The sequence below is a fragment of the Octopus sinensis genome, linkage group LG16 (genome assembly GCF_006345805.1).
Source record: "Octopus sinensis linkage group LG16, ASM634580v1, whole genome shotgun sequence".
Taxonomy (NCBI): domain Eukaryota; kingdom Metazoa; phylum Mollusca; class Cephalopoda; order Octopoda; family Octopodidae; genus Octopus; species Octopus sinensis.
Genome location: NC_043012.1, coordinates 19,164,170 through 19,186,524, shown reverse-complemented (window position 1 = coordinate 19,186,524; position 22,355 = coordinate 19,164,170).

Sequence of the window (22,355 nt, the reverse complement as noted above, 5' to 3'; positions counted from 1 at the left end):
TATATATATATATAAGTATATTTATCCTCCAAAACTTCCGATGCTGGTGTGTTTGCGTCCCTGTAAATTAGCGGTTCGGAGAAATAGACCGATAAAATAAGTACTAGGCTTATAAAGAATAAGTTCTGGGGTCAACTTGTTCGACTTAAGAAGGTGCTCCAGCATGGCCCGCAGTCAAATTACTGAAAGAAATAAAATAATAAAGCTCATATATATATATATATATATATTATATATATATATAACACACACATTCATGTATATCTATATATATCCAAACATGAAAACACAAAGAGAAAACACAACAACGCAAGACTTGTAAGAAGTATAGTGTTATTGGACGCTCAAGAAACGAAAGAAAGCAGGAGGATTTAGCGTTTCGAGCGGAGCTCTTCGTCAGAAATATAGAAAAAGGAATGGTTCAAGGAAGGGAAGAGGGAAAAGGAAAATATCCAACGATACACACACGGTCACTGCGAGCTATGTAAATCTTTGTTTTTCATATGAGCGGCCCAGCTTATGACGCTGCCCACAATTACTCCCTAGACTCTGATATTGTTGTATGCCACGAGATCTTCGCCTGAATTCAATGGAGTTAATCAAAGAATGCACCAAAATTATCAACACAATTTTGCCATTTTATGGGTAACCTTTTTTCTGCCGGTAGCGACGAATTCTGGAGAGCAAGAAGCGATGAAATTGGAAAAGCTATTTTAAAATTGTCCTCGGGTTTGAAGTTTTTTCATTGCAAAATGTTGTCTAATGCCTGGAAATGCCTGGAAAACGTGATAATCAGTTAGTGCGATATCTAGTGAACATGGTAGATGATACAGTACTTCCAACTTCAGTTCCTGTTACTTGGCATCGTTCCTTGTGCAACATGTAGTCGAGTACTATCTTGTAAGAGAATTGGCCTGTCTCTATTGAACAAACTTGGTTGTTTAATTGCAAACTCTATCATCATTTCATCCACTATAGTTCATTTACCAAGTCTTCTGAAGCTCTATTGGATGATACCAGCACTGAACCACCGAACAGAGACCATTAGCATTTGTTGGTGAGTAGTTGATTTACCAAGTCTTATGAAGCTCTATTGGATGAGACCAGCACTGAACCACCGAACATAGACTATTAGCATTTTTTGGTGAATATCCTATTTAGGATTGTGTTTTGGCATTTCGTCTCAATCCAATTACTGTGCAGAACGCTTGCTATTGTTGAAAATAATTCGTTTTTTCATCACATGTATCAGTACGATGGAAAGATGGTTCACTTTTATGCAGTACCAGCAAAGAACAACAAGTTGAACAACAAGTTTCACAACGGCATATCATTTGATGCTTCTGCAGTTCGTATGGTACCCATTTGTCCAGCTTCTTTAATTTTTCGATGTGTTTCAGAAGGTCCAATACAGTTGGAATCGAAACATCAAACTTTGCTGCTAACTCACGTGTAGTTTAAGTTGTATCTGCTTCTACTACAGTTTTCTGCTCAGCATTATCCAATTTGGTCTCAGGTGTACCACGACGCTGAATTTCAAGAGTAAAATCACAAGACCGTAACTTCCCAAACCATCGACGTGCAGTACGGTCATTCGCCACATCTTCATCAAACGCCTCATTGATGTTTCGAGCTATCTAGGATGCATTGTTTGTACGAAGGAGCTCGTATTCATAGACAACAAGAATTTTTTTATCTCTCCATAGGTTCACAAAATCGACTTTCAAGAGACGTCTCACAATATAATACGACACCATGAATTGCACTCTGAAAAAAGATGATTTAACTCTTCAATGTTGTAAAGCAAAAACATGTCAGGATAAAACATTAGTTAACGAATGTCGAAATTGGTGCAAAAGAGAGTCGGAGTTTTTAAAATCTTAACGACCTGATATTTTAGTCTCCAAAATATATGAGGTCACAGGACAGCACAACATTAATTCTCTGCTCATCTTATTTAATATACGCCAGATATATCATAGAATAGTCCATCTACCAAACCACCATTACACTTTATAGATTGTTTCTGATCATTCTTACACTTGATAGAGAACAGTGTTTCTTTTTTTTTCAACGAAGAATCAAGTTTGCTTAGTACGTTTTCAGGGCAGTAGGAATCTAAGCATCGTATGACGTATCTCTGTTACAAGCCATAGAAAAAAAAAACATGTTTGCTGATTCGCTCCAACGCAGCTGTCACCAACCAGACGTCTAATAAAATCAATCTGGTGTTGATCATCTAATGTTCTGTCTCGTCGAGGTATACATAACAAAATGTAAGCGTCCTTCTTTATAGTCGTTAGGATTTATGTTAGGGATATTTTTAATTAAAGATTGGGCAATTGCATACAATAGATATTTTCAATAAGTGCGACCACTGTTATTATCCTAGTAATTATGCTTACACAACTTTCATGGGAAAAGAAAGAAATAACAACTTTCATGGGAAAATAATTATACATTTTTAATTATGCTTAAATAATATTTGTATTTTTAATTCTGTAAGTATGATATAAATATTAGCATTAGTCACTTGGAAGTGAAAGGAAAAGTTAGTTCTCAAATGATATAAATTTAAATGGTATTTTGTTATTACAAGAGAGAGTATTTCTACTGCTTCACTACTTACCATCAAATGAAATATAGTAACAGCTGCCGAAAGACTTAAGAAAAACTGCTGGCAGTTTCGTCAAACAGAGAAGATGCCATTATTAAGTAAGAAACTGTGAACATACCAGATACACTTTTATTGCATTCAGCTTTGTTTCTGAAGTATAAACCAATATCTGTTTGATAAATGAATATTTGGGAATCGTTCCAAATATTGCAGTGAGTCCTTCACTACATTTAAATAGTATGTTGTTCTCCTACAGTGGATTATCGTACAATCATATCATCGCACACGCAGAGTCTTCAAACTTTCTTGAAATTGGCTTATGCTACAAAATTTACTACGCACATAAATCATCAGAGACACACGCACACAAACACGTGAGTGTATGTGTGTGTGTCTGTGTGTATAATGAAAAGCAAATTAGGCAAGTCGATTTACATTGAATATTAAATATTAAACATTTAATAGATAAAATGTACGTATGTATGGATATAAAATAGTTTCACTTCCAGTGTATATATGATATATATTCTCTAAGTAGGTCTCTGTGTGCGTTTGTGTGTGTTTGTGTGTGTGTGTGCGCGTATATATATATATATATATATATATATATTATATATATATATAATAGTGTAGTTCTATGACGAAGCACCAATGTTTACTGGAAATAGCAGTCGATACATTTACGACGATATAGTAACGCTTAGATGTGTATATACTGTCAAAGACGTGTGAGGGGAGCAAATATGAAAAATTTTGTCTAACCTCTAGGAAGAGCATTACAACTCAGAATCGGATAATCCAGTACCTTGGCATTGGACTCTTCAAATACGTTTGACAGCGTAAAGTTGATTAGTCTTCACCAGTTGGATTTACCTGGACAATATTTCAAATGTTGCTACATCAATAGCAGAATACTCGCCTGAACGCTTAGCCGTTAACAGAGCGAGAACAGTGAAAAATAAAATATTGCAATACAAATGTATTACAGTAAAATAAAGCACTGTATAAATATATATATATATATATATATATATATATATATATTATCCCTATATTTATATAAATATATATATGTATATATACACATATATATATATTATATATATATATATATATATTATATAATATTATATATATATATATAAACATATATATACATACATATATATATATATATATATATATATATATAGGGATAGAGAGAGAGAGAGAGAGGCAGAAAGAGTTAATGGTAATAAATAGAAAATAGGTAAGGTGCCCGACACTTTATAAGAGATGCATGCGTTTCATCCTGATGCCTAAATAATGACCTTCAAGTAGATACTTTTATACTTTTATTTGTTTCAGTGAGGCCATTCTGGGGCACCCGCCTTGAAGTGCAACGCTTATTTCAATCCGGCGTTTTAGTTCATCAGCGTTTCTCACTGCTTAGGGTAGAAAACTTGTGAGGTGAATCCATGATTATGCAATGTTCCTTCAAATGCGCTGTAATTATTTCTACATTTTGCTGAAGCACGTTTCTGAGCTCTGTTTCTGATTATTGTTATATGTGTATCACTTGGCTTATATTTCACACACTTATCTAACCCCTGCTTCGTGACCCGTGTAGCTGGTACTATATTGCAGGGTCTGATCTTTGCTTACGTCTTCCATATTATGGTGCCTTTTCATAAATACATGTGCGTGTATGTATGTGTCTATGTGTGTAAGTGTGTGTATATGTGTGTATGTATGTGCACATGCCTGCGTATCTGTCTGTCAGCCTGCCTGTCTTATGAAAATGCATGTCCTAGTGCTTCCAGTGTTAGAGTATTGCTCTCACGATCCTGCAATCACGGTTTCGATTCCCAGATTGGTAGTGCATTGTGACACTTGTATAATAATATTCAGTATTTGATAGAGTAATATACACACAAACACACATATTTAGACGTGTAATGTTTCAAGAACATTCTCTTGGGCACATGTAGTAATCTATTCTATTGCACATTCTTTCTTTTAGGTGTACTATTGTGCCAAAATCATTGAATGAAAAGAGTTATGGTCATTCATCAATATCACCCCAGTTCATAGACAAATTAACCTTAGAATCTTACCTATCATTGTTATTCAGCCGCAGAAATGCCATTATAAACTTTAAATATCACACGGGTGTCAATATTCGGTGACATAATATTATAGAAGTGGAGGCGCAATAGCCCAGTGATTAGGGCAGCGGACTCGCGGTCATAGGATCGCGGTTTCGATTCCCAGACCGGGCGTTGTGAGTGTTTATTGAGCGAAAACATCTAAAAGTTCCACGAGGCTCCAGCAGGGGATGGTGGTGACCCCTGCTGTACTCTTTCACCACAACTTTCTCTCACTCTTACTTCCTGTTTCTGTTGTACCTGTATTTCAAGGGGCCGGCCTTGTCACTCTCTGTGTCACGCTGAATATCCCCGAGAACTACGTTAAGGGTACACGTGTCTGTGGAGTGCCCAGCCACTTACACGTTAATTTCACGAGCAGGCTGTTCCGTTGATTCGGATCAACCGGAACCCTCATCGTCGTAACCGACGGAGTGCTTCCGCTAATATTATAGAATTACTGCATAGTTGGGTTTGTCACTTGGAATTCCAAAAGTAATGACAAGAATATATATTTCAAATTTTGGCACAAGGCCTGCAACTTCAATGTGGGTGTAAGTCGATTATATCGACCGCAGTGCTCAATTAGTGACTATTTTGTATGCCACGAATTGATGAAATGCATAATCGAAACTGTCGGCCTTTGAACTCAGAACGTAAAAACTGACGAAATGCTACTAATACATCTTACCTGTTACGCCGCTGAATCTGCTAAGTCACCACCTTAATAATTAAAATAATATTATTCAATACGTTGTACTCTATTTTCCTCACAGCATAATAATTTGGAGGAAAATACGTATTCAACATAATCTTCACCATAGAGAGTAACAGTAAACATGCTGATGGAAGTACTGAATGGTTTATTTGAACAATAATTCGATTGAAATCTACTTTAATGTCCTTCTCATTACCTTAATTGTTCCAGAAATGAAGATATGAGAAGGTTTATGTCAAGAGGCAAGGATTACGTACAATATGTATGAGACAAAATATGCGATTCTTAAATAGAAAAAGATTACTTGATATTGTAATTAATTTGATCTCTGTCTAAATTCTCATTATATCCAACACACTGAAGTAATTATAGTTGAAATTGCTATCTAGAAAGACATTAAATATCAGCTTATATCTGCAATCGGTTTTCGTGTTACATCCTGGACTTGTATATATATATATAATATATATATTATATATATAATATATATATATATATATATATATATAATATATATTATATATATATATATATGTATATATATATGTATATATAAAACAAAGTAAAGTTGTAAGATACCGCACGAGTGGAAATATATGTGAAAGGATTGAAAATGCAATTTGAAAGATATTTACTCATTACTTTCAATTTTATTAGTAAAATGATTGTCAAATGTAAAACGTAAAGCTTTGTATGCGCTTTGTTGTGTTAAGTACTGGTTATCACAAAAGTATTAAAAAACAGAAATACATTCTTTGATAATATTTAAAAAAAATAAAAACACTTTACAAGAAAGTATTTAAGAAAGTAATCAGAACGTGACTACAAAAACATTTTGTGTTAAAAATAATCATGTTTGGTTGTGTATGTATATATATATATATATATATATATATATATATAATGTGAAATAGAAAGATGAATAATCTTGTAGTAGATTAATCAAAAGTTTAACCGATACCTTAGTAGCAAAAATCACAGCAGTGAACAGCACGGTTGGAGGTACAACCATCTGGCGTTGCAACCGTGCGTTGGTGCGGATAATTGAAATTAAAACATTATTGGTGAATTGAAGAAATGGAGCTGAACGCAGATTGAACAGAAATCGTTTTATTTCATTCTACACGTGTTTCGAAAGGCACAAATTACCAAAATCCGATTGAATAATGGGACCATATTGTGTCTTTCTCTTCAGGAAGAAAAAAGGAAATCCGTTGGAAAAACAAAAACAGAACAGAGGCAGAGCAAAAAACAAATCGAACTGTTTATCAGTGTATGTTGAGAACCGGTGGCTGAAGAATTCAACAGGTCAGGCATCGGTCAAATGTGGGTGAGGGTGTATAGATGTTCTTGTGTGACCGAGAATAAAGTTCTGACTATTTAAAGAATATTGGATGTTTTATAAGGGCGAGAAAAAATCTACTTAGAGACGTGTGTGTGTATACTGTTCTATATATGTGTGTTGTTGGCGTAGGGGTAGAAAACATTTTTTGTGTACGTGTGTGCGTTTGATCGTTCGGCTGTCAGTGGCTACTGCCGTGATAACCGTTGGGTGGCAGAAAGAAAAAAAATAAAGAAATATATATATATATTTTATGTTTTATGTGTGTGTGTGTGTTCATCTAAGCCTACCTTGACAAGGAAACCCCCCGCTGTGAAAAAACAAGCCCCGTTTGTCTTACAGGAGTAATTTCCCTTGCAGTGGTTAATTGTAGATATCTTAAAATCTATTTCAGAATTTGTTACCAAGGGCTATGGGTGCCGGTCTTATTTATAAACGCTATTTAAAGGCCAGATAAGTGTAACGCGCCAATGGGGCATCGAAAAGCCGACTGTAAGAGCCCGTTTACCATCCGGCCTCTGGCAAACAAAATATGGAAGAGTTCGGAGACACAAAGGTTGCACTGTCTTCTGCCCCTATCAAATGGGAGGGCCACCGACAAAATTGACCATTCCAGCCTATAGCTTAAGTTCGCATCCTTCAGTCGCCATATTAGCTTACTGAGTCCCGTGGTCTGGCGCTTGTTCACGTCCCGAAAAGTGCGTAATGGTTGGAGACACGCAAAGACAATCTTGAGGATGATGCCCCTATATAAGTGAAGGCATCTGAGTCCGTGTAAACCTTGCATTGGTAGACGGCGTTTTTGATCTTGGAGTTCGCCGACGTAAATCTTACTCTGCTAGGATTGGTTTCTGAAATTAGAACTGCGTTCCTGTCACTATATTCGTTCCGAGACCTGCAGCCGCTTACTACTCTATTTTCCACTACGTCACTATTAACTATAGGAATAACCCCTGATTCTCCACTATCTATCAGAGTGCTGTCATTGCTACTGCCCGTGGTATGCTATTGCGGGAAATGATGCTGGGGATGCTAAGGGGCTCTCTACCCTACTCCCATTGTTACCATCAACCACAACACCCCTATTTATAACTATACCCCTAGTGGGTACTCCCTGGCTGGAGCTGAGATTATGTGTCACTGTACTGGCTCTCATATCATTATTACTACTATAATTATTCCTACTGAGCATTAAACCGGGAGCGGAAGAAGAGGCTGTGCCTCCGGAAAAAGGTGATAGGGTCTTAGTAAGTAGCCTATTATTATGGGAGGCGATTATCTGGGCGAGGTTTTTAGTGTTGGAGAAAGCTATCCTAACTTTATGTGAGTTAACCGTGGAGTAATATTTGGAATTTCTGGGGAAGTTATTGGCGATGGCTTGTCTAAACATGAGGGGGAGGTTAGTTCTAATCTGCTTACCAAAGGGGATTACAAACCATATATGCTTATTCCTATCAGTGTGATGGGTCGGACGCCAGCTCTCGCATTTGGGTGGGTGGGTGATCTCGGATGAATAACGGGTCTTGGGTTAGTGTAAGACCTCCCGGACCGATAATTATCCTTGTTCGCTAAATTAAATGCGGGAGCGACTACCCCGGTATCCACCGCGCTCCCGTCCTTACTTAAAATGTTAATGTTATTATATACGGCCCTATCCTGATGACCGAATGATGGCATCGGAAGGGCCGGATCAATATAAATTACCTTCTGCCTATAACCGGCCTTGGATAGTGCGGCGTTATAAAAATCCGCTTTCTGCATAAAAATATCGGCACTGGCGGACAGGCCAGACAATCTTAGAGAGATGTTTTTAACCAAATTGTCTGTTACGGTTTTGGCATGATTTGAGAAGACACTGACATACTTCAAATTAGTGGAAGGCTTATGGTAAGGGCAGTATGAGTCGCTATTAAGGTTAAGTGTAACGTCTAGGAAATTAGCCTTGGTGAGTTCGTTATCAAAAACTATACTCATGCCCATTCTATTAAAAAACCTAGCTAACCTGCTCTTAGTTTTCTGCACTATTCTGTTCGTGGTGTTTTGCAGGTAAAATTTTGTCGGTGGCCCTCCCATTTGATAGGGGCAGAAGACAGTGCAACCTTTGTGTCTCCGAACTCTTCCATATTTTGTTTGCCAGAGGCCGGATGGTAAACGGGCTCTTACAGTCGGCTTTTCGATGCCCCCATTGGCGGCGTTACACTTATCTGGCTTTAAATAGCGTTTATATAAGACCGGCACCCATAGCCCTTGGTAACAAATTCTGAAATAGATTTTAAGATATCTACAATTAACACTGCAAGGGAAATTACTCCTGTAAGACAAACGGGGCTTGTTTTTTCACAGCGGGGGGTTTCCTTGTCAAGGTAGGCTTAGATGAACACACACACACACACATAAAACATAAAATATATATATATAATTTCTTTATTTTTTTTCTTTCTGCCACCCAACGGTTATCACGGCAGTAGCCACTGACAGCCGAACGATCAAACGCACACACGTACACAAAAAATGTTTTCTACCCCTACGCCAACACACAAATAATAGAAACAGTATACACACACACACGTCTCTAAGTAGATTTTTTCTCGCCCCTTATAAAACACAATATTCTTTAAATAGTCAGAACTTATTCTCGGTCACAAAGAAATCTATACACCCTCACCCACATGTTTGACCGATGCCTGACCTGTTGAATTCTTCAGCCACCGGTTCTCAACATACACTGATAAACAGTTTCGCCATGGGCTCTTAGGAGCACAGTTCGATTGTTTTTGCTCTGCCTCTGTTCTGTTTTTGTTTTTCCAACGGATTTCCTTTTTTCTTCCTGAAGAGAAAGACACAATATGGTCCCATTATTCAATCGGATTTTGGTAATTGTGCCTTTCGAAATACGTGTAGAATGAAATAAAACGATTTCTGTTCAATCTGCGTTCAGCTCCATTTCTTCAATTCACCATAATGTTTTTTATATATATATATATATATATATAATATATATATATATATATATATATACAGAAAGAGATATATTAAGAATTACAAAAAATTGTAGAGGAATAATTGATGTCTTTCTGGCATTTCGATTTGTGTGTAGCTAAGGAGTTTTAGCTATTTTAAGGGACATTGTGGGAGGTTGCTTGTGGGCAAGGAAGTTCAATGTGGAATCTAGACGATTTTTTTGGTTTCTGGGCTAGTCTGTCATGGTTCAGTGGTTTTAGGGACCTGGTCTTAGAGGTCAGAATGGTGTGAGTGTATGTATCTCTCTCTGCATGTCTCTAAGTGTGTGTATATATACATGTGCTTGTGTTTTATATTTGGTAGGATTGTGTGTGTATTTGTGTGCACGTTTGTATATGTGTGTGTGAGCAACTTTATATGCGTGAAGGGCATAAGTATGTGTGTGCGTGTACGTTCCGTGCATGTTAGTACTGATTATGCGTTTGTGTGTTTGTATATATGTGGTTTTATACATACATATATATATTATATAATATATTATAATATATATATATATTATATATTATATATATGTATGATATATATATATATATTAGTAAACATATAAGTACGTCGTACATGTATGATGTTGAACTGTACGTGTTGCTAAATAAGATGTTTGTAGCTAATGAGAGAAGAGCTGTAGGAAATTTCAGTAATTATTAGACACCATGCTGCTTGAAAATGGTTCACATATCTATGTACGGAAACTGGGGAAAAATACTATTAGTCGATAAATAATATTGTTCTTGTCAAAGGAAGACAGTTAACATCGGTTCCAGACCTTCCAGAGATTGCTGCCTTATCTCCCTTAAATTAATTGTTGACAATTAATACAGAAGCATGCATAGATTACTGAAGTGTTAATTACAATGTATCAAGAAAGCAAAAAATCATGGTGACCATGGGGATATATGTGATAACATACAGTTCTGTATTTAAGAGATAAGGAATTATGTACATTATTTACATTATTTACATTTGACGGATATTTGTCCTCATCTTGTTTGTTGTTATTCGGCTGATAAACTCTCTAACCTTCATCGGGTGTCTTGGGGGAAATTTCGAACCGGATTCTCATTCCTAAGGTACAGTTTACAATGGAATAATAAAACGACAATCAGTTAGCATTCCCGGACGTATTAATAACGTGCACCAAGTATGAATTCAGGAAATCCATATACCACAAGCCGACCTTCACTGGACGATACCCCAATTTCAATTTCCCAAATCCATACAACGTAAAGAAAGGGACTGCTCAGTGCCTAAAACATCGAGCAAAGAATATAGGTAGCGATCGTGATACCTACCAGGACGAAATGATCAAACTTAGTGACAATCTATTAAGCAATAACTACTCCAAAAACATACTATCCACTCCAATTATGAAGAAGAGAAAGGTTAAAACCAATAAACTGTCCACACTATGTCTACTCTATGTCAAAAGGCCTCTCCAAAAAGCTACAAAAGATATGCAGCCCATATGACATCGGGCCTGTATCCAAGTGGAATACAACACGTCGTATATATCTCCATCGAGTAAAACCACCACAAGAAGAGATATTTGACCAAAAACTGCGTGTACCCAATCCTGTGCAGCTGTGGTAGGTTATACAAAGGCGAAACATGACGACCCCTCAAAATAAAGGTAGAGGAACATTGCAAAGCTGTAATACGAGCTTCTCGTGTATGGAAAAATGGAGTCCACCTCCCCCTGTAGGATGAAGTTAAAATAATAGACGGAGAACACCACTGGAAAATACGAGTGCAGATATGAGTAGCATATGGGAACCGGTATTAAGGAAGGATAGTAAAATATTACATAATATAAGCACTAATATTCACTCCACAATTGCCCACGGGCATTTGATGTAGTGCTTAAAAGCGTTCGATTCCTGGCAGTGACCTGAATAATAATAACAATGACATTAAAAAATACCTTAGGAATGAGAACGCAGGTTCGAAAATTCCCCAAGATAACTGATGAAAGCTGGAGGGTATATCAGCCGAAACGTTGTGTTAACAACAAAGAAGAAGAGGACAAATATCCGACAAATGTAAATAATGTGATAACGTGTTTGATTTATTATAGCTAACATATGTGGAAGCACTCCGTCGGTTACGACGATGAGGGTTCCGGTTGATCCGAATCAACGGAACAGCCTGCTCGTGAAATTAAGGTGTAAGTGGCTGAGCACTCCACAGACACGTGCACCCTTAACGTAGTTCTCGGGGATATTCAGCGTGACACAGAGAGTGACAAGGCCGGCCCCTTGAAATACAGGTACAACAGAAACAGGAAGTAAGAGTGAGAGAAAATTGTGGTGAAAGAGTACAGCAGGGATCACCACCATCCCCTGCTTTTAGGTGTTTTCGCTCAATAAACATTCACAACGCCCGGTCTGGGCCATTGCGCCTCCACAGCTAACATATATTGGCTTTATTACAAGTGAAACTGAGTTTTCACTTTTCTCCATGTGGGATTAGTTCTGTCGCAAGGCATATTTCCTAGAAACGAAATTTTTTTAATGCCACAGATGATATAAAATAACAAATTATACATGAATATTGAAATAACGTGGGGTTTTCTATCTAAAGTATCATAAGTAGTTCTTAATTTAAAATACGCGACCAGTACATCATTACTACTACTTCTAAAAATATAGTGTTCTGTTTCTTCACATGACCATCATTTTTCGGGTGACGGGTGTTCGCCATTACTATCAATACTTACATTTAACTGATGCCTTATTTCATGGCCACCGACAAGATTTAATTTAGAACATGAAAAATACGGAATAAATTCGGAAAACAAATTTGCCGATGGTCAAAATTTTCTACCATACCACCGCGTTAAAAATCATTTGTGAATGAGGCGAAAGGCGAGGAACATTTCGGTGGATGTGTTAGTCAATTACATCGACTCAAGCATTGATGTACTTGACTATACCTTCCTTATGTTGACTATAAATTATGAAAAGAAAGAAAAATGACCTCAATGCTGTTAGATGTTAGGTCAAAATAACATACAAGATATGGTGTAATGCTTTTACTCTAAAGATCAAATGATCGTCATATCATTGCCCTTAATTTCTGAATGCTACAAAAGACTTACTATATTGGAGATTGGAGAGAGTTCAATGAAATCAATCCCTACACTTGAATGTTACTTAAACTTGTAGACACTGAAAGGATGAAAAGCAAATATGGACAAAGCTATGAAAGCTGCAACTCAATCAGCTAACATAGAATAAGAATATAGAAAAATGATACATCTTATACAATTCCTGAAGAAAATATTCACTGTAAGGAAGGAGAAAATCAATATGCACAAATGCACTCCACTTAACAATTAATATAAGAATATATATATATATATATATATATATATATATATTATATATATATATATATATATATATATATATATATATATATATATATATGCATGATGGACTCTCCCGTCGAAGATGACGTATGAGCGTTCAGCTTTTGCCGAACGACAAATAATTTGTTTATAGTGATCAATTATTTGTGACGCACATTATCTCACTCGCTCCATCAAATCGACGTTGTTTGAACAGGTGCACAGCGCGCCACGTATGAAATATCTAAGCGATCGCAGAGCATGGACTGGCGTACGTATTTATATATCCCAAGTTTCCTATTCAAATTAAATGTGCAAATGTTGACGAACAAAGGTTGTTAGGTCGATGTGGATTATTAGTTAGCACGGTTCATATAAGAAAATGCGTCGTCCGAATTATTATTAAAGTTGCAGTCTACCAGAACCATTAGCATACCGGAGAAATTGCTTCAAGCTATTTCTTCTGTCTTTAATATGTGATTTCACGTTCCAGCGAGGTCGATATTGTCTCTCTTCCTTTCGGATTCTATCAATCAAATACCAGTTGAACACCAGATCTCTCATTCAAATTTTCAGGCTTTGTGTCTATAGTAGAAAGGATTATTATAGGGTGAGTTTTAATTTATATGGTCTGCCGTTCATCACTCCATCACACACTTCTCCCACGTTCTCTTATCCTCTCACTTCTTACTTCCTTACTCTATTCTCTTATGACATGCTAGCTGTAATGTTTGCATATTAGAGTATATATATGAACCTGCATTTTTCTTTGTGTTATATTTTTTGCTTGTTCCGTAAGATATCCATATTTCTGTAGCGCCTATTCTCTTTTGCTGGTGGCTTCGGTGCTTTGTCTTTAATGCCGCAGTGTTCTTGGCAAATCTTATACATAAAATCTTATACCCGCGTAACGGGTCATTTACATTCAAGTATTTAAAAATGACCGGCTTCCAGAAAGACGTCTAAAACATACAAAGCACAAATGCGCATCATGTTGTACTATGTTCCATTTTTTTCTTTCCTTTTCGGGGTTCGTGATTCACTCACATTAACCAACATGCAGTTAGGTATTTGTTATCAAAACAATTTCTGTGTAAATCTTGAATGTAGAAAGTTTGATAAACTGTCATAGCTTCCGATGGAACATTTGAATTTTATATACATACGTATGTGTTTGTAAGTAAGTATATACGTGCGATCATATGTGTGTGTGCCTGTGCGTAAGTGTGCAACATATAGAAATAATTCGCAAACGCGGCCTTCCACAGTTTTAAACTTCTAAGTTACAATTGCTGCTTCATTGTTCCTTAAATGTTTCCAATATCACAGCCCAGTGCATTTGAGGTATAACATTCGGCGCTGAATGTGCACGAGAAACGAAAATGGTAGCAATGGCATCAAAGGAATGGCGTCAAATGAAAAATAACTAAACTGGGGTCATCACACCTAATAACAAATACAGTAGGAAGAAAAATGGCCAGCTTATTTCTCACCAAATTTGTTGGAACAAAAGATGTTTGTGGATCTGGTGAAATTTTATCTTTTAAAACACATATTGAATCAATACATAGAACGACAATATTTGATATTTGACAGACTATTTATATATTCAGAATGAATTTAAACTTATAGAATAAAATAGGGTCACTACCTACTCCCGTAGGGCCTTGAGCTAAAGTGTCATATAAATAAAAATCGAAAGAAAATAGAAAGCATCAAGGCTCATCATAAAGTGAAATTTTCAAAACTAGATTGTGCATATAGTTACTCAATACGGATAGATTTTGTCTCTTAGCGTGACTACACATATATCTACAGACACACCAGCGCAAACGCGCGTATACACCCACACAGACACACATACACACACACACATACATGCACACACACACACACATATATATACATATATACGACGGGCTGCTTTCAGTTTCCGTCTACCAAATCCACTCACAAGGCTTTGGTCGGCCCGAAGCTATAGTTAAAGACACTTGCACAAGGTGCCCCACAGTGGAGCTGAACCCGGAACCATGTGGTTGGTAAGCAAGCTACTTATCGCACACCCACTCCTATATATATATATATATATATATATATATATATATATAGGTATATATATAAAAATATATGTTTGTGTGTATGTATGCATGTATAGGTAACCAGACTTTGAACGTGGTAAGAATGTGGGTTTAATAAATCGTAGTTATATCCTTTCGTTTGTGTCCGACAGCCAGCGGTTATTTATGTACGTCTATCTTTAGTTTTTTGCTTTTGTTTCCTTTTGTTTTTCTGCTTTGTCTGACAAAAAAAAATTATATCGGTATATATAACAGAAGTAATAACACTCTGTTTTATTAAAATCTCATTGATATAGTGTTGAAAGTACTGTTCACCTTTACATATTACAACAGTTCATACACCTCACAAATCTCTTTAAAATTTGTATTACATCGGAGAGTGTTGATATGAAATTTTTCTATTTTTGAAAAGTTTGTGATGTTTTATTATTTATTTTCATTAATGTTTTTAACGTTTAACATTTATTTTTGTTTCTGTCTCTCTTATGGTTCGGTCGGTTGCCTCCTTTTAACATTTCATTCGAAAATGATTCTGAAGTACGCATTTGTCTTTAAGTTGATGGGAAAGATGTTTTACGACAAATGGGAAAAGTGTTAGTAGATATAATAAAGAACTCGGTAACATGCGGTGCGATAAGCCGTTAAATTCTTGTGAAAATTTTATGTAAAAGATTTGCCAAGAACACTGCGGCATTAAAGACAAAGCACCGAAGCCACCAGCAAAAGAGAATAGGCGCTAAAGACATATGGATATCTTACGGAACAAGCAAAAAACTTGCACGATAGGAAGCACTTTTAATAGCAGACTACTCTGGAAGATTACTTGAGAAAGGCATAGTCAGACCTCAGACGGTACATCCCATTTAGGTAAAATGTATGCCAGGTGCGGCCCGAGTATCATTGAGTTCAGATTAACATGAAACTTCTGACATTTGAGTCAAACGAGTGGTGGAGGGAGCGAAGAAGAAAGAATCCCTTGGTCCTTGCAAAAGATGTTCCATATTGATCAAATCATCGTTCCTTGCGGTTTGTCCATGCACAGATATAAAGTTGGATCTTCCACTTCGCCTTTATATCACTAAGATCACTTAATTCACTAAACTTTAGTGTAGAGGAACGTGCACGTCAGTAACAAATTGATAATGTGTGTATTTCTCCAAGGAACAAAATTCAAACGGTGTGAATCAGTCCCCACCATTCCCATTCTTGAATTGGCAATTGAATTACTTGCTTCTGAAATCATGTGTACCTGGCTAAATATTCGAAGGGCATTTATACCGAAACTTAAACCTCGGCAGAATCAGTATGGTAGGGTGTATGACGTGGTTATGCTATTTTGAATTACAAGTAGAATTCACCCGATGCGTATCTGCATATTTTACGTCAACGCATTTTCACTCACAAGATTCTACGATTAAAAGAAAAGTTATTATTTTAATTTTTTGCAATGTTTCTACATTCCTTTGGCGTAAATAATATAACTGTGTGTGTCTGTATCTCTATGTTTGTTCCTCTGTGTGTGTGTGTCTCTACGTATGTGTTTCTGTCTGCTTAAGTGAGCAAACAGGCCGTAACTATATGGAACCCTTCCATCTCGTCGTTAGAATTTTCTGAAAGGGACTTAACTGAAGCCAGTTTGCACTGCCATACAATGCGCAAAGCGACAAACATCCCTATTGGCAATAACACCAATGTTAAGAAGACAAACAATTGCAAATATAGAAACAACAACAACAACAACAACAAAACCAATTATTCAATATTACTGAAATAATAAATATATAAATTTACTGATAAATATACAAAAACCGGGAAAGTAATCAAGCTGGGAATAAAAATCGATTGAAAGAAACGCAATAACAACATGAGCAACAACAAGAAAAACAGTGAACTGCGATGCAAGTAATCTCTAGAAAAACAAAAGTAATAAATATATCATCAAAAACAACATGCAATTATAACACGTTCTAATTGAGAACATTGTCTCGAAATCGCAAATCAAATCAAACATCAATACGATAGAAAAAAATTAAATCGATAAATATAATAAGAAAATATTTGAATGTGTTTTGCATATGTGTTTGTGTGTGTGTGTGTGTTTATTTCTGGAAATACGTCGGAGTGTGTAGATGTAATGCATATGTAAAGAAAAAGATAAATATTCAATTTTGCGTTTTATGCTATACGCATCTATGTGTAAATAGATTTTTTTTCTTTCTTTCTGAAAATATAACACTCTCACTAAATGTGCATTTCTATCTGCCATCTCTTCGTCTCTTCGATATTTACTGAATCAACACTTGCCTACGTTTTTGTTTGACAAGAGGAAGTTGTGCGTAGGAGTGTTCACAGTAACACAACAATAATTCACACAATATTGATGGGGTTGTCAATATATGTATGAGTATATTCGTGTGTGTATGCATGTATGTGTATATAAATATATATATGTATATACCTTTGTGTGTTTGTATGTACATATCATAAATAAGAATGGGGAATTATACATCTTGAAAATATATCTATGAAAATATCGTTCTCATTATATACCCATTAAATTCCAATCTGATACATGTTTCTGCTGGATATGTGTCCCTTTGTGCTTTGATGTAGCATATATGGGCATTTGGGTAGTTCAGTTACATTGCATATGCATATCAATGTAGACAGTGCTGTGCAATGTTTTCAAGATTTTACCAATGCGAGTGTGTGCAGCGAATTGAAGTTTCAAGTGCTAGATAGTCCTTCTTAACGTGTACTGTAGGTGAGGGAAGATAAAAGCTTAAGCTTTTAGGGCTGCAGAGTTTGCTTTGAAATATGGTATTATTATAGTTCTGGTATCATTTAGGCATATAATAAACTTTTATAGAATTGACAAGAAAAAATTGTTTTAGAAATTTAGTAGTAGAATAAAAAAAACCTGATTTAGGTCAGGATGTATTCTTTTCACTGACCTATCATAATTATGATAAAATGATTCAATAGAAAATAAATTAATATATCTAAGAGAAGTAGAAAGAAAGAGGAAATAAAGTGGAAACAGATCAGGGGAACATAAATACCGTTATAATTTTGGTATTCAGTCGAGTCTGTAGCGATAGAGTTTTCTTTATATCATATTAACATTCCTTATTTGCGAAGTTATTATTTACAAAAAAAAAAATAATAATTATAATGTGCGCAATTTACAGATAATTCATTTTGTGATCAAATAACCTGTAATTGTATGTGAAGATATGGAATATTTCTTCAAAACATAAATTACACTTCATTTTTCCAATATTATATGGTGCATCACTACCAATAAATGCCCAATAACTATCATATTTAAAGTCCTTATCCTTTAAAAAGCAAAGGTACTCACGGAAAGTTGTACAATTCACTATTTCTAGGTAAGAATGCCTTCGAATTTGTCCAACTCTGTGTTTTATACGTAGCACAAAAGTTAAACTCTGTTTCTGAACTAAGGGAAATAAATTCACCTTTATCAATACTTATTAAGATGTAGGTTGTTCATGATAGGATACGGACGCCAAGTGACACGTGGAAATTCTGCGTCAAAGACTCAAGTAAGAAATTTGGTTAAGATATAATATACATGTTAAACGCAGCGTATGTCTATAAGTGTATGTTTGTGTGTATGTGTGCGTGTGTGTAGAGTTGTCTTTGTTTAAGTCTGTGTGTGTCATTGTCTGTGTGTGTGAGCTCATGTATACATGTTTCAGTTAACATTGATTAGTAAATGATACATGCATCCACGTACACGCATACATACATGTGTATTTATATAAAAATGTTCTTAGTAAAGAACAGGATAAAGAAAACAAAGGCAGAAACAATATGAGTAAAGAGAAATTAAAGAAAATGAGAATGCAATAGCAATTTTTCTTAATGAAAAATAGAAAGCGGAAAAAAAAAAAAGAAAAAGAAACTCGGAAATCAAGATCTTTCATCTCATAAGGACTTTTCGAAAAAACACATTTTCACTTGTTTATTTTATAGTTCGTAAACGTATATTTTTTAAAATCCTACTTAGCGAAATTTGCAGAAACTTTATTCTTAAAAATATTCTCACCATTCGTAAACACTATACAAGATCATCTCAAGCATTTGTAAGGAGATAAAAATCTTGGATCTGCTATCATCAAAAGCATTTAAGTATGCACTGGATGTGATTTTCTCAAATGAAACACTGCTTTGACCTATCAATACCCGCTCTCTCACTCACTCTCTCTCTCTTTTTGCGTATCGCCTGGCGTTGCTCGGGTTTGTAAGGGAAATAACTATATAAGCATGTTTAGAGATGTAAAGTATAATAGCCATCTCAATATGGCTAACCAGAAAGGGGAGGCGTTACTGTCGCTTTTTACGTTCTGAGATTTAATAATAAATTTTTAGAGTGTCACTTCCCTTATATATGCCAAAAATGCATTAAAAATGGGAAAAATTGATGGTAATTTTTTTTTAAATCGTAGACGCGCGCTAATACCCAGAAGGGCTCGATATGAATCACAACTATAGGATACCCGGTTTTGGCTAAACTGCACCGCAAAATGTAGGAGTAGTTAGGAATCTAAATCGTAGGAGACAGACAGCACACAACCTCTCTTTTATATATAAAGATGTACACAGGTTGAAGATACAAGCTACAAATATTTTCTTGATCTGAGAACACATGTCTAGCCATGATTTTATAACACACCTTGTCTCTCTAAGCAATCTTGAAGCTCTGAACACCTGGCCTGTTCTGTTTGAGAGTTGGGATATTAGCACGTTACATGTCAGAAGAAAAAATACGAAGCTTGATTTAAAATGTCATAGGGTGAATAAAAAACAAAAAGAAACCAAAAGAAAGAAAGTTACAGTTGCTCTTCCTTTGACTGTAGACGTCATACTTAAAGCAGTTGTTATATAATAATTGAACGGAGAAAGAGCCAAAATCTCCGAGACAGCTACTCTATCTAAAGACGTGTGTGTCCTCAAGTTTGCCAAAATAAAATTGTCCATAGCTCGCATGAGCTGAAAACTGGAATGAAATAGCACGGTAGAGTACTTAGACCTGAAAAGAATATATGGGTTTTCAGTTACACATAAGCTGCATTTCTTATACCATTTACATATGGCATGGATTACTTTACGATGGTTCAAGTGATTGTATGTGGCGTGTAGTTGGTCTTCAAACGCTATGCATGGCTAGCCAACTTTGGTGGTGTTATTGTTGTCGGTGTGCCGGAAGACAGATTAGCAGCTTACATAACGTGTTTCGAAATCCTCTTTGCAAAAGCCGATGTAATTCTTCTTTTCAGTTTGACTGTCTTGAAACGATGATGTGACTTCTGCCTCGTAGGACGAAGTATTTTATGCATGCTTGGTCACGTTGGCAAGCATTCGGATCTCCATGGTTTCAACTGGGAGAAGGCACATGAAGTTTACAAGTAATCAACTCCTCTATATTGGGGCAGCAGCCGCGTGACATTTTAATCAAGCGTCCTTTATAAAACAGGAATGTCTTGCTTGTGTTAGTTTTAATATTTAGGGAGAAGTTGTGGCGGGCAACAATATTATTTTCCTGTTTTTTTAGCTCTAATTTTATGATTTACACTTTTACTTGAAGGGTTCTAATACATATTTACATTGAAGCCGTTACTGTATGGGTCATTATTATTGTGGTGGGGAATACCTATCAAATATTGTATTAGTGTAGATCTTAGGAGACATCAAAGTGGTCAATGTTAACATGTTTTTCGGAACTCAGTCGCCTTATCAAACAGTGATCACGATATCGAGTGTTAAAAAGCCATAATATCAAACAGTATAAATCTATTCCAGTTCTCATTCTTAAAACAATCTATTATAGTGCTGTTATTAATCCATTGCTAAAGTATAGTAGTGCTTCTAATTGTGATATGAATATTCGTTAATATTTTTTGGCAACTAAACCGATTTCTGTCCTCGGTATGTTTAACGGCCTACAAGTGTGCTTATTACTGAACTTTTCAGATAAATAGACAATGTGCTCAGAGCTTAGCGATTGCTTGGAAACACAGGGCATGTTATTTACATTATTTACATTTGACGGATATTTTTCCTCATCGTTTTTATTGTTAACACAATGTTTCGGCTGATATACCCTCCAGAACTTCACCAGGTGTCTTGGGGAAATTTCGAACGTGGGTCTCATTCCTAAAGTATTTTTGGATGTTGTTGTTGTTGTTGTTGTTGTTATTATTATTATTATTATTATTATTATTATTATTATTATTATTATTATTATTACTGTTGTTGTTGTTGTTGTTATTATTATTATTTTTGTTATTATTATTATTAATTATTATTATTATTTTTTTTCTTCTTCTTTCAAATTTGCTTCCATTTCTTGCCGAGTGTCTTCCCGACTCCTAGCGCAAAGAAACTCATAGTATACATTGGTAGGCCATTAAACCAAACTCAATAGTTCGATAATTTTTTTTTTTAAGTTAAATTAAAATACATGAGCTCTTCTCAATACGTGTGATGTACCAGTTAAGACAATCTTTTGCACTTCTTGCAGGGATGGTAAGCCAGGGATCATTCTCATATAATTTTCGGTTCCCTTCTTGATCATTCCTAGTGCTCCTACGATCACTGGTATTGTAACAGCCTTGAGATGCCACATTTTCTCAATTTCAATGAGTAGGTCTTTATATTTTCTGAGCTTGTCAAACTCTTTCGCTGAGATATTATTATCACAGGGGATGCTCATGTCGATCAATAAGCAAACTTTATTGTTTTGGTCTTTCACAACAATATGTGGTTTATTGGCCTTGATGGTTCGGTGTGTATGTACTGGAAAGTCCCACAGAATGGTTACATTTTCTCCTTCAGTTACAGCCTCAGGGTGGTGATTATACCACTTGTCGGCAGTTTTGATATTGTAATGCCGACTTATTAGCCAGTGGATTATTATTATTATTATTATTATTATTATATTATTATTATTATTATTATTATTATTATTATTATTATTATTATTATTCAGTAGTTTTATTTTTATATCGTGCTTTCACTTCACTACCGAGCGCAGCTCTGTGTGCCTTGGGTATGTGCTGTGATTTGTTGTGATGCTCT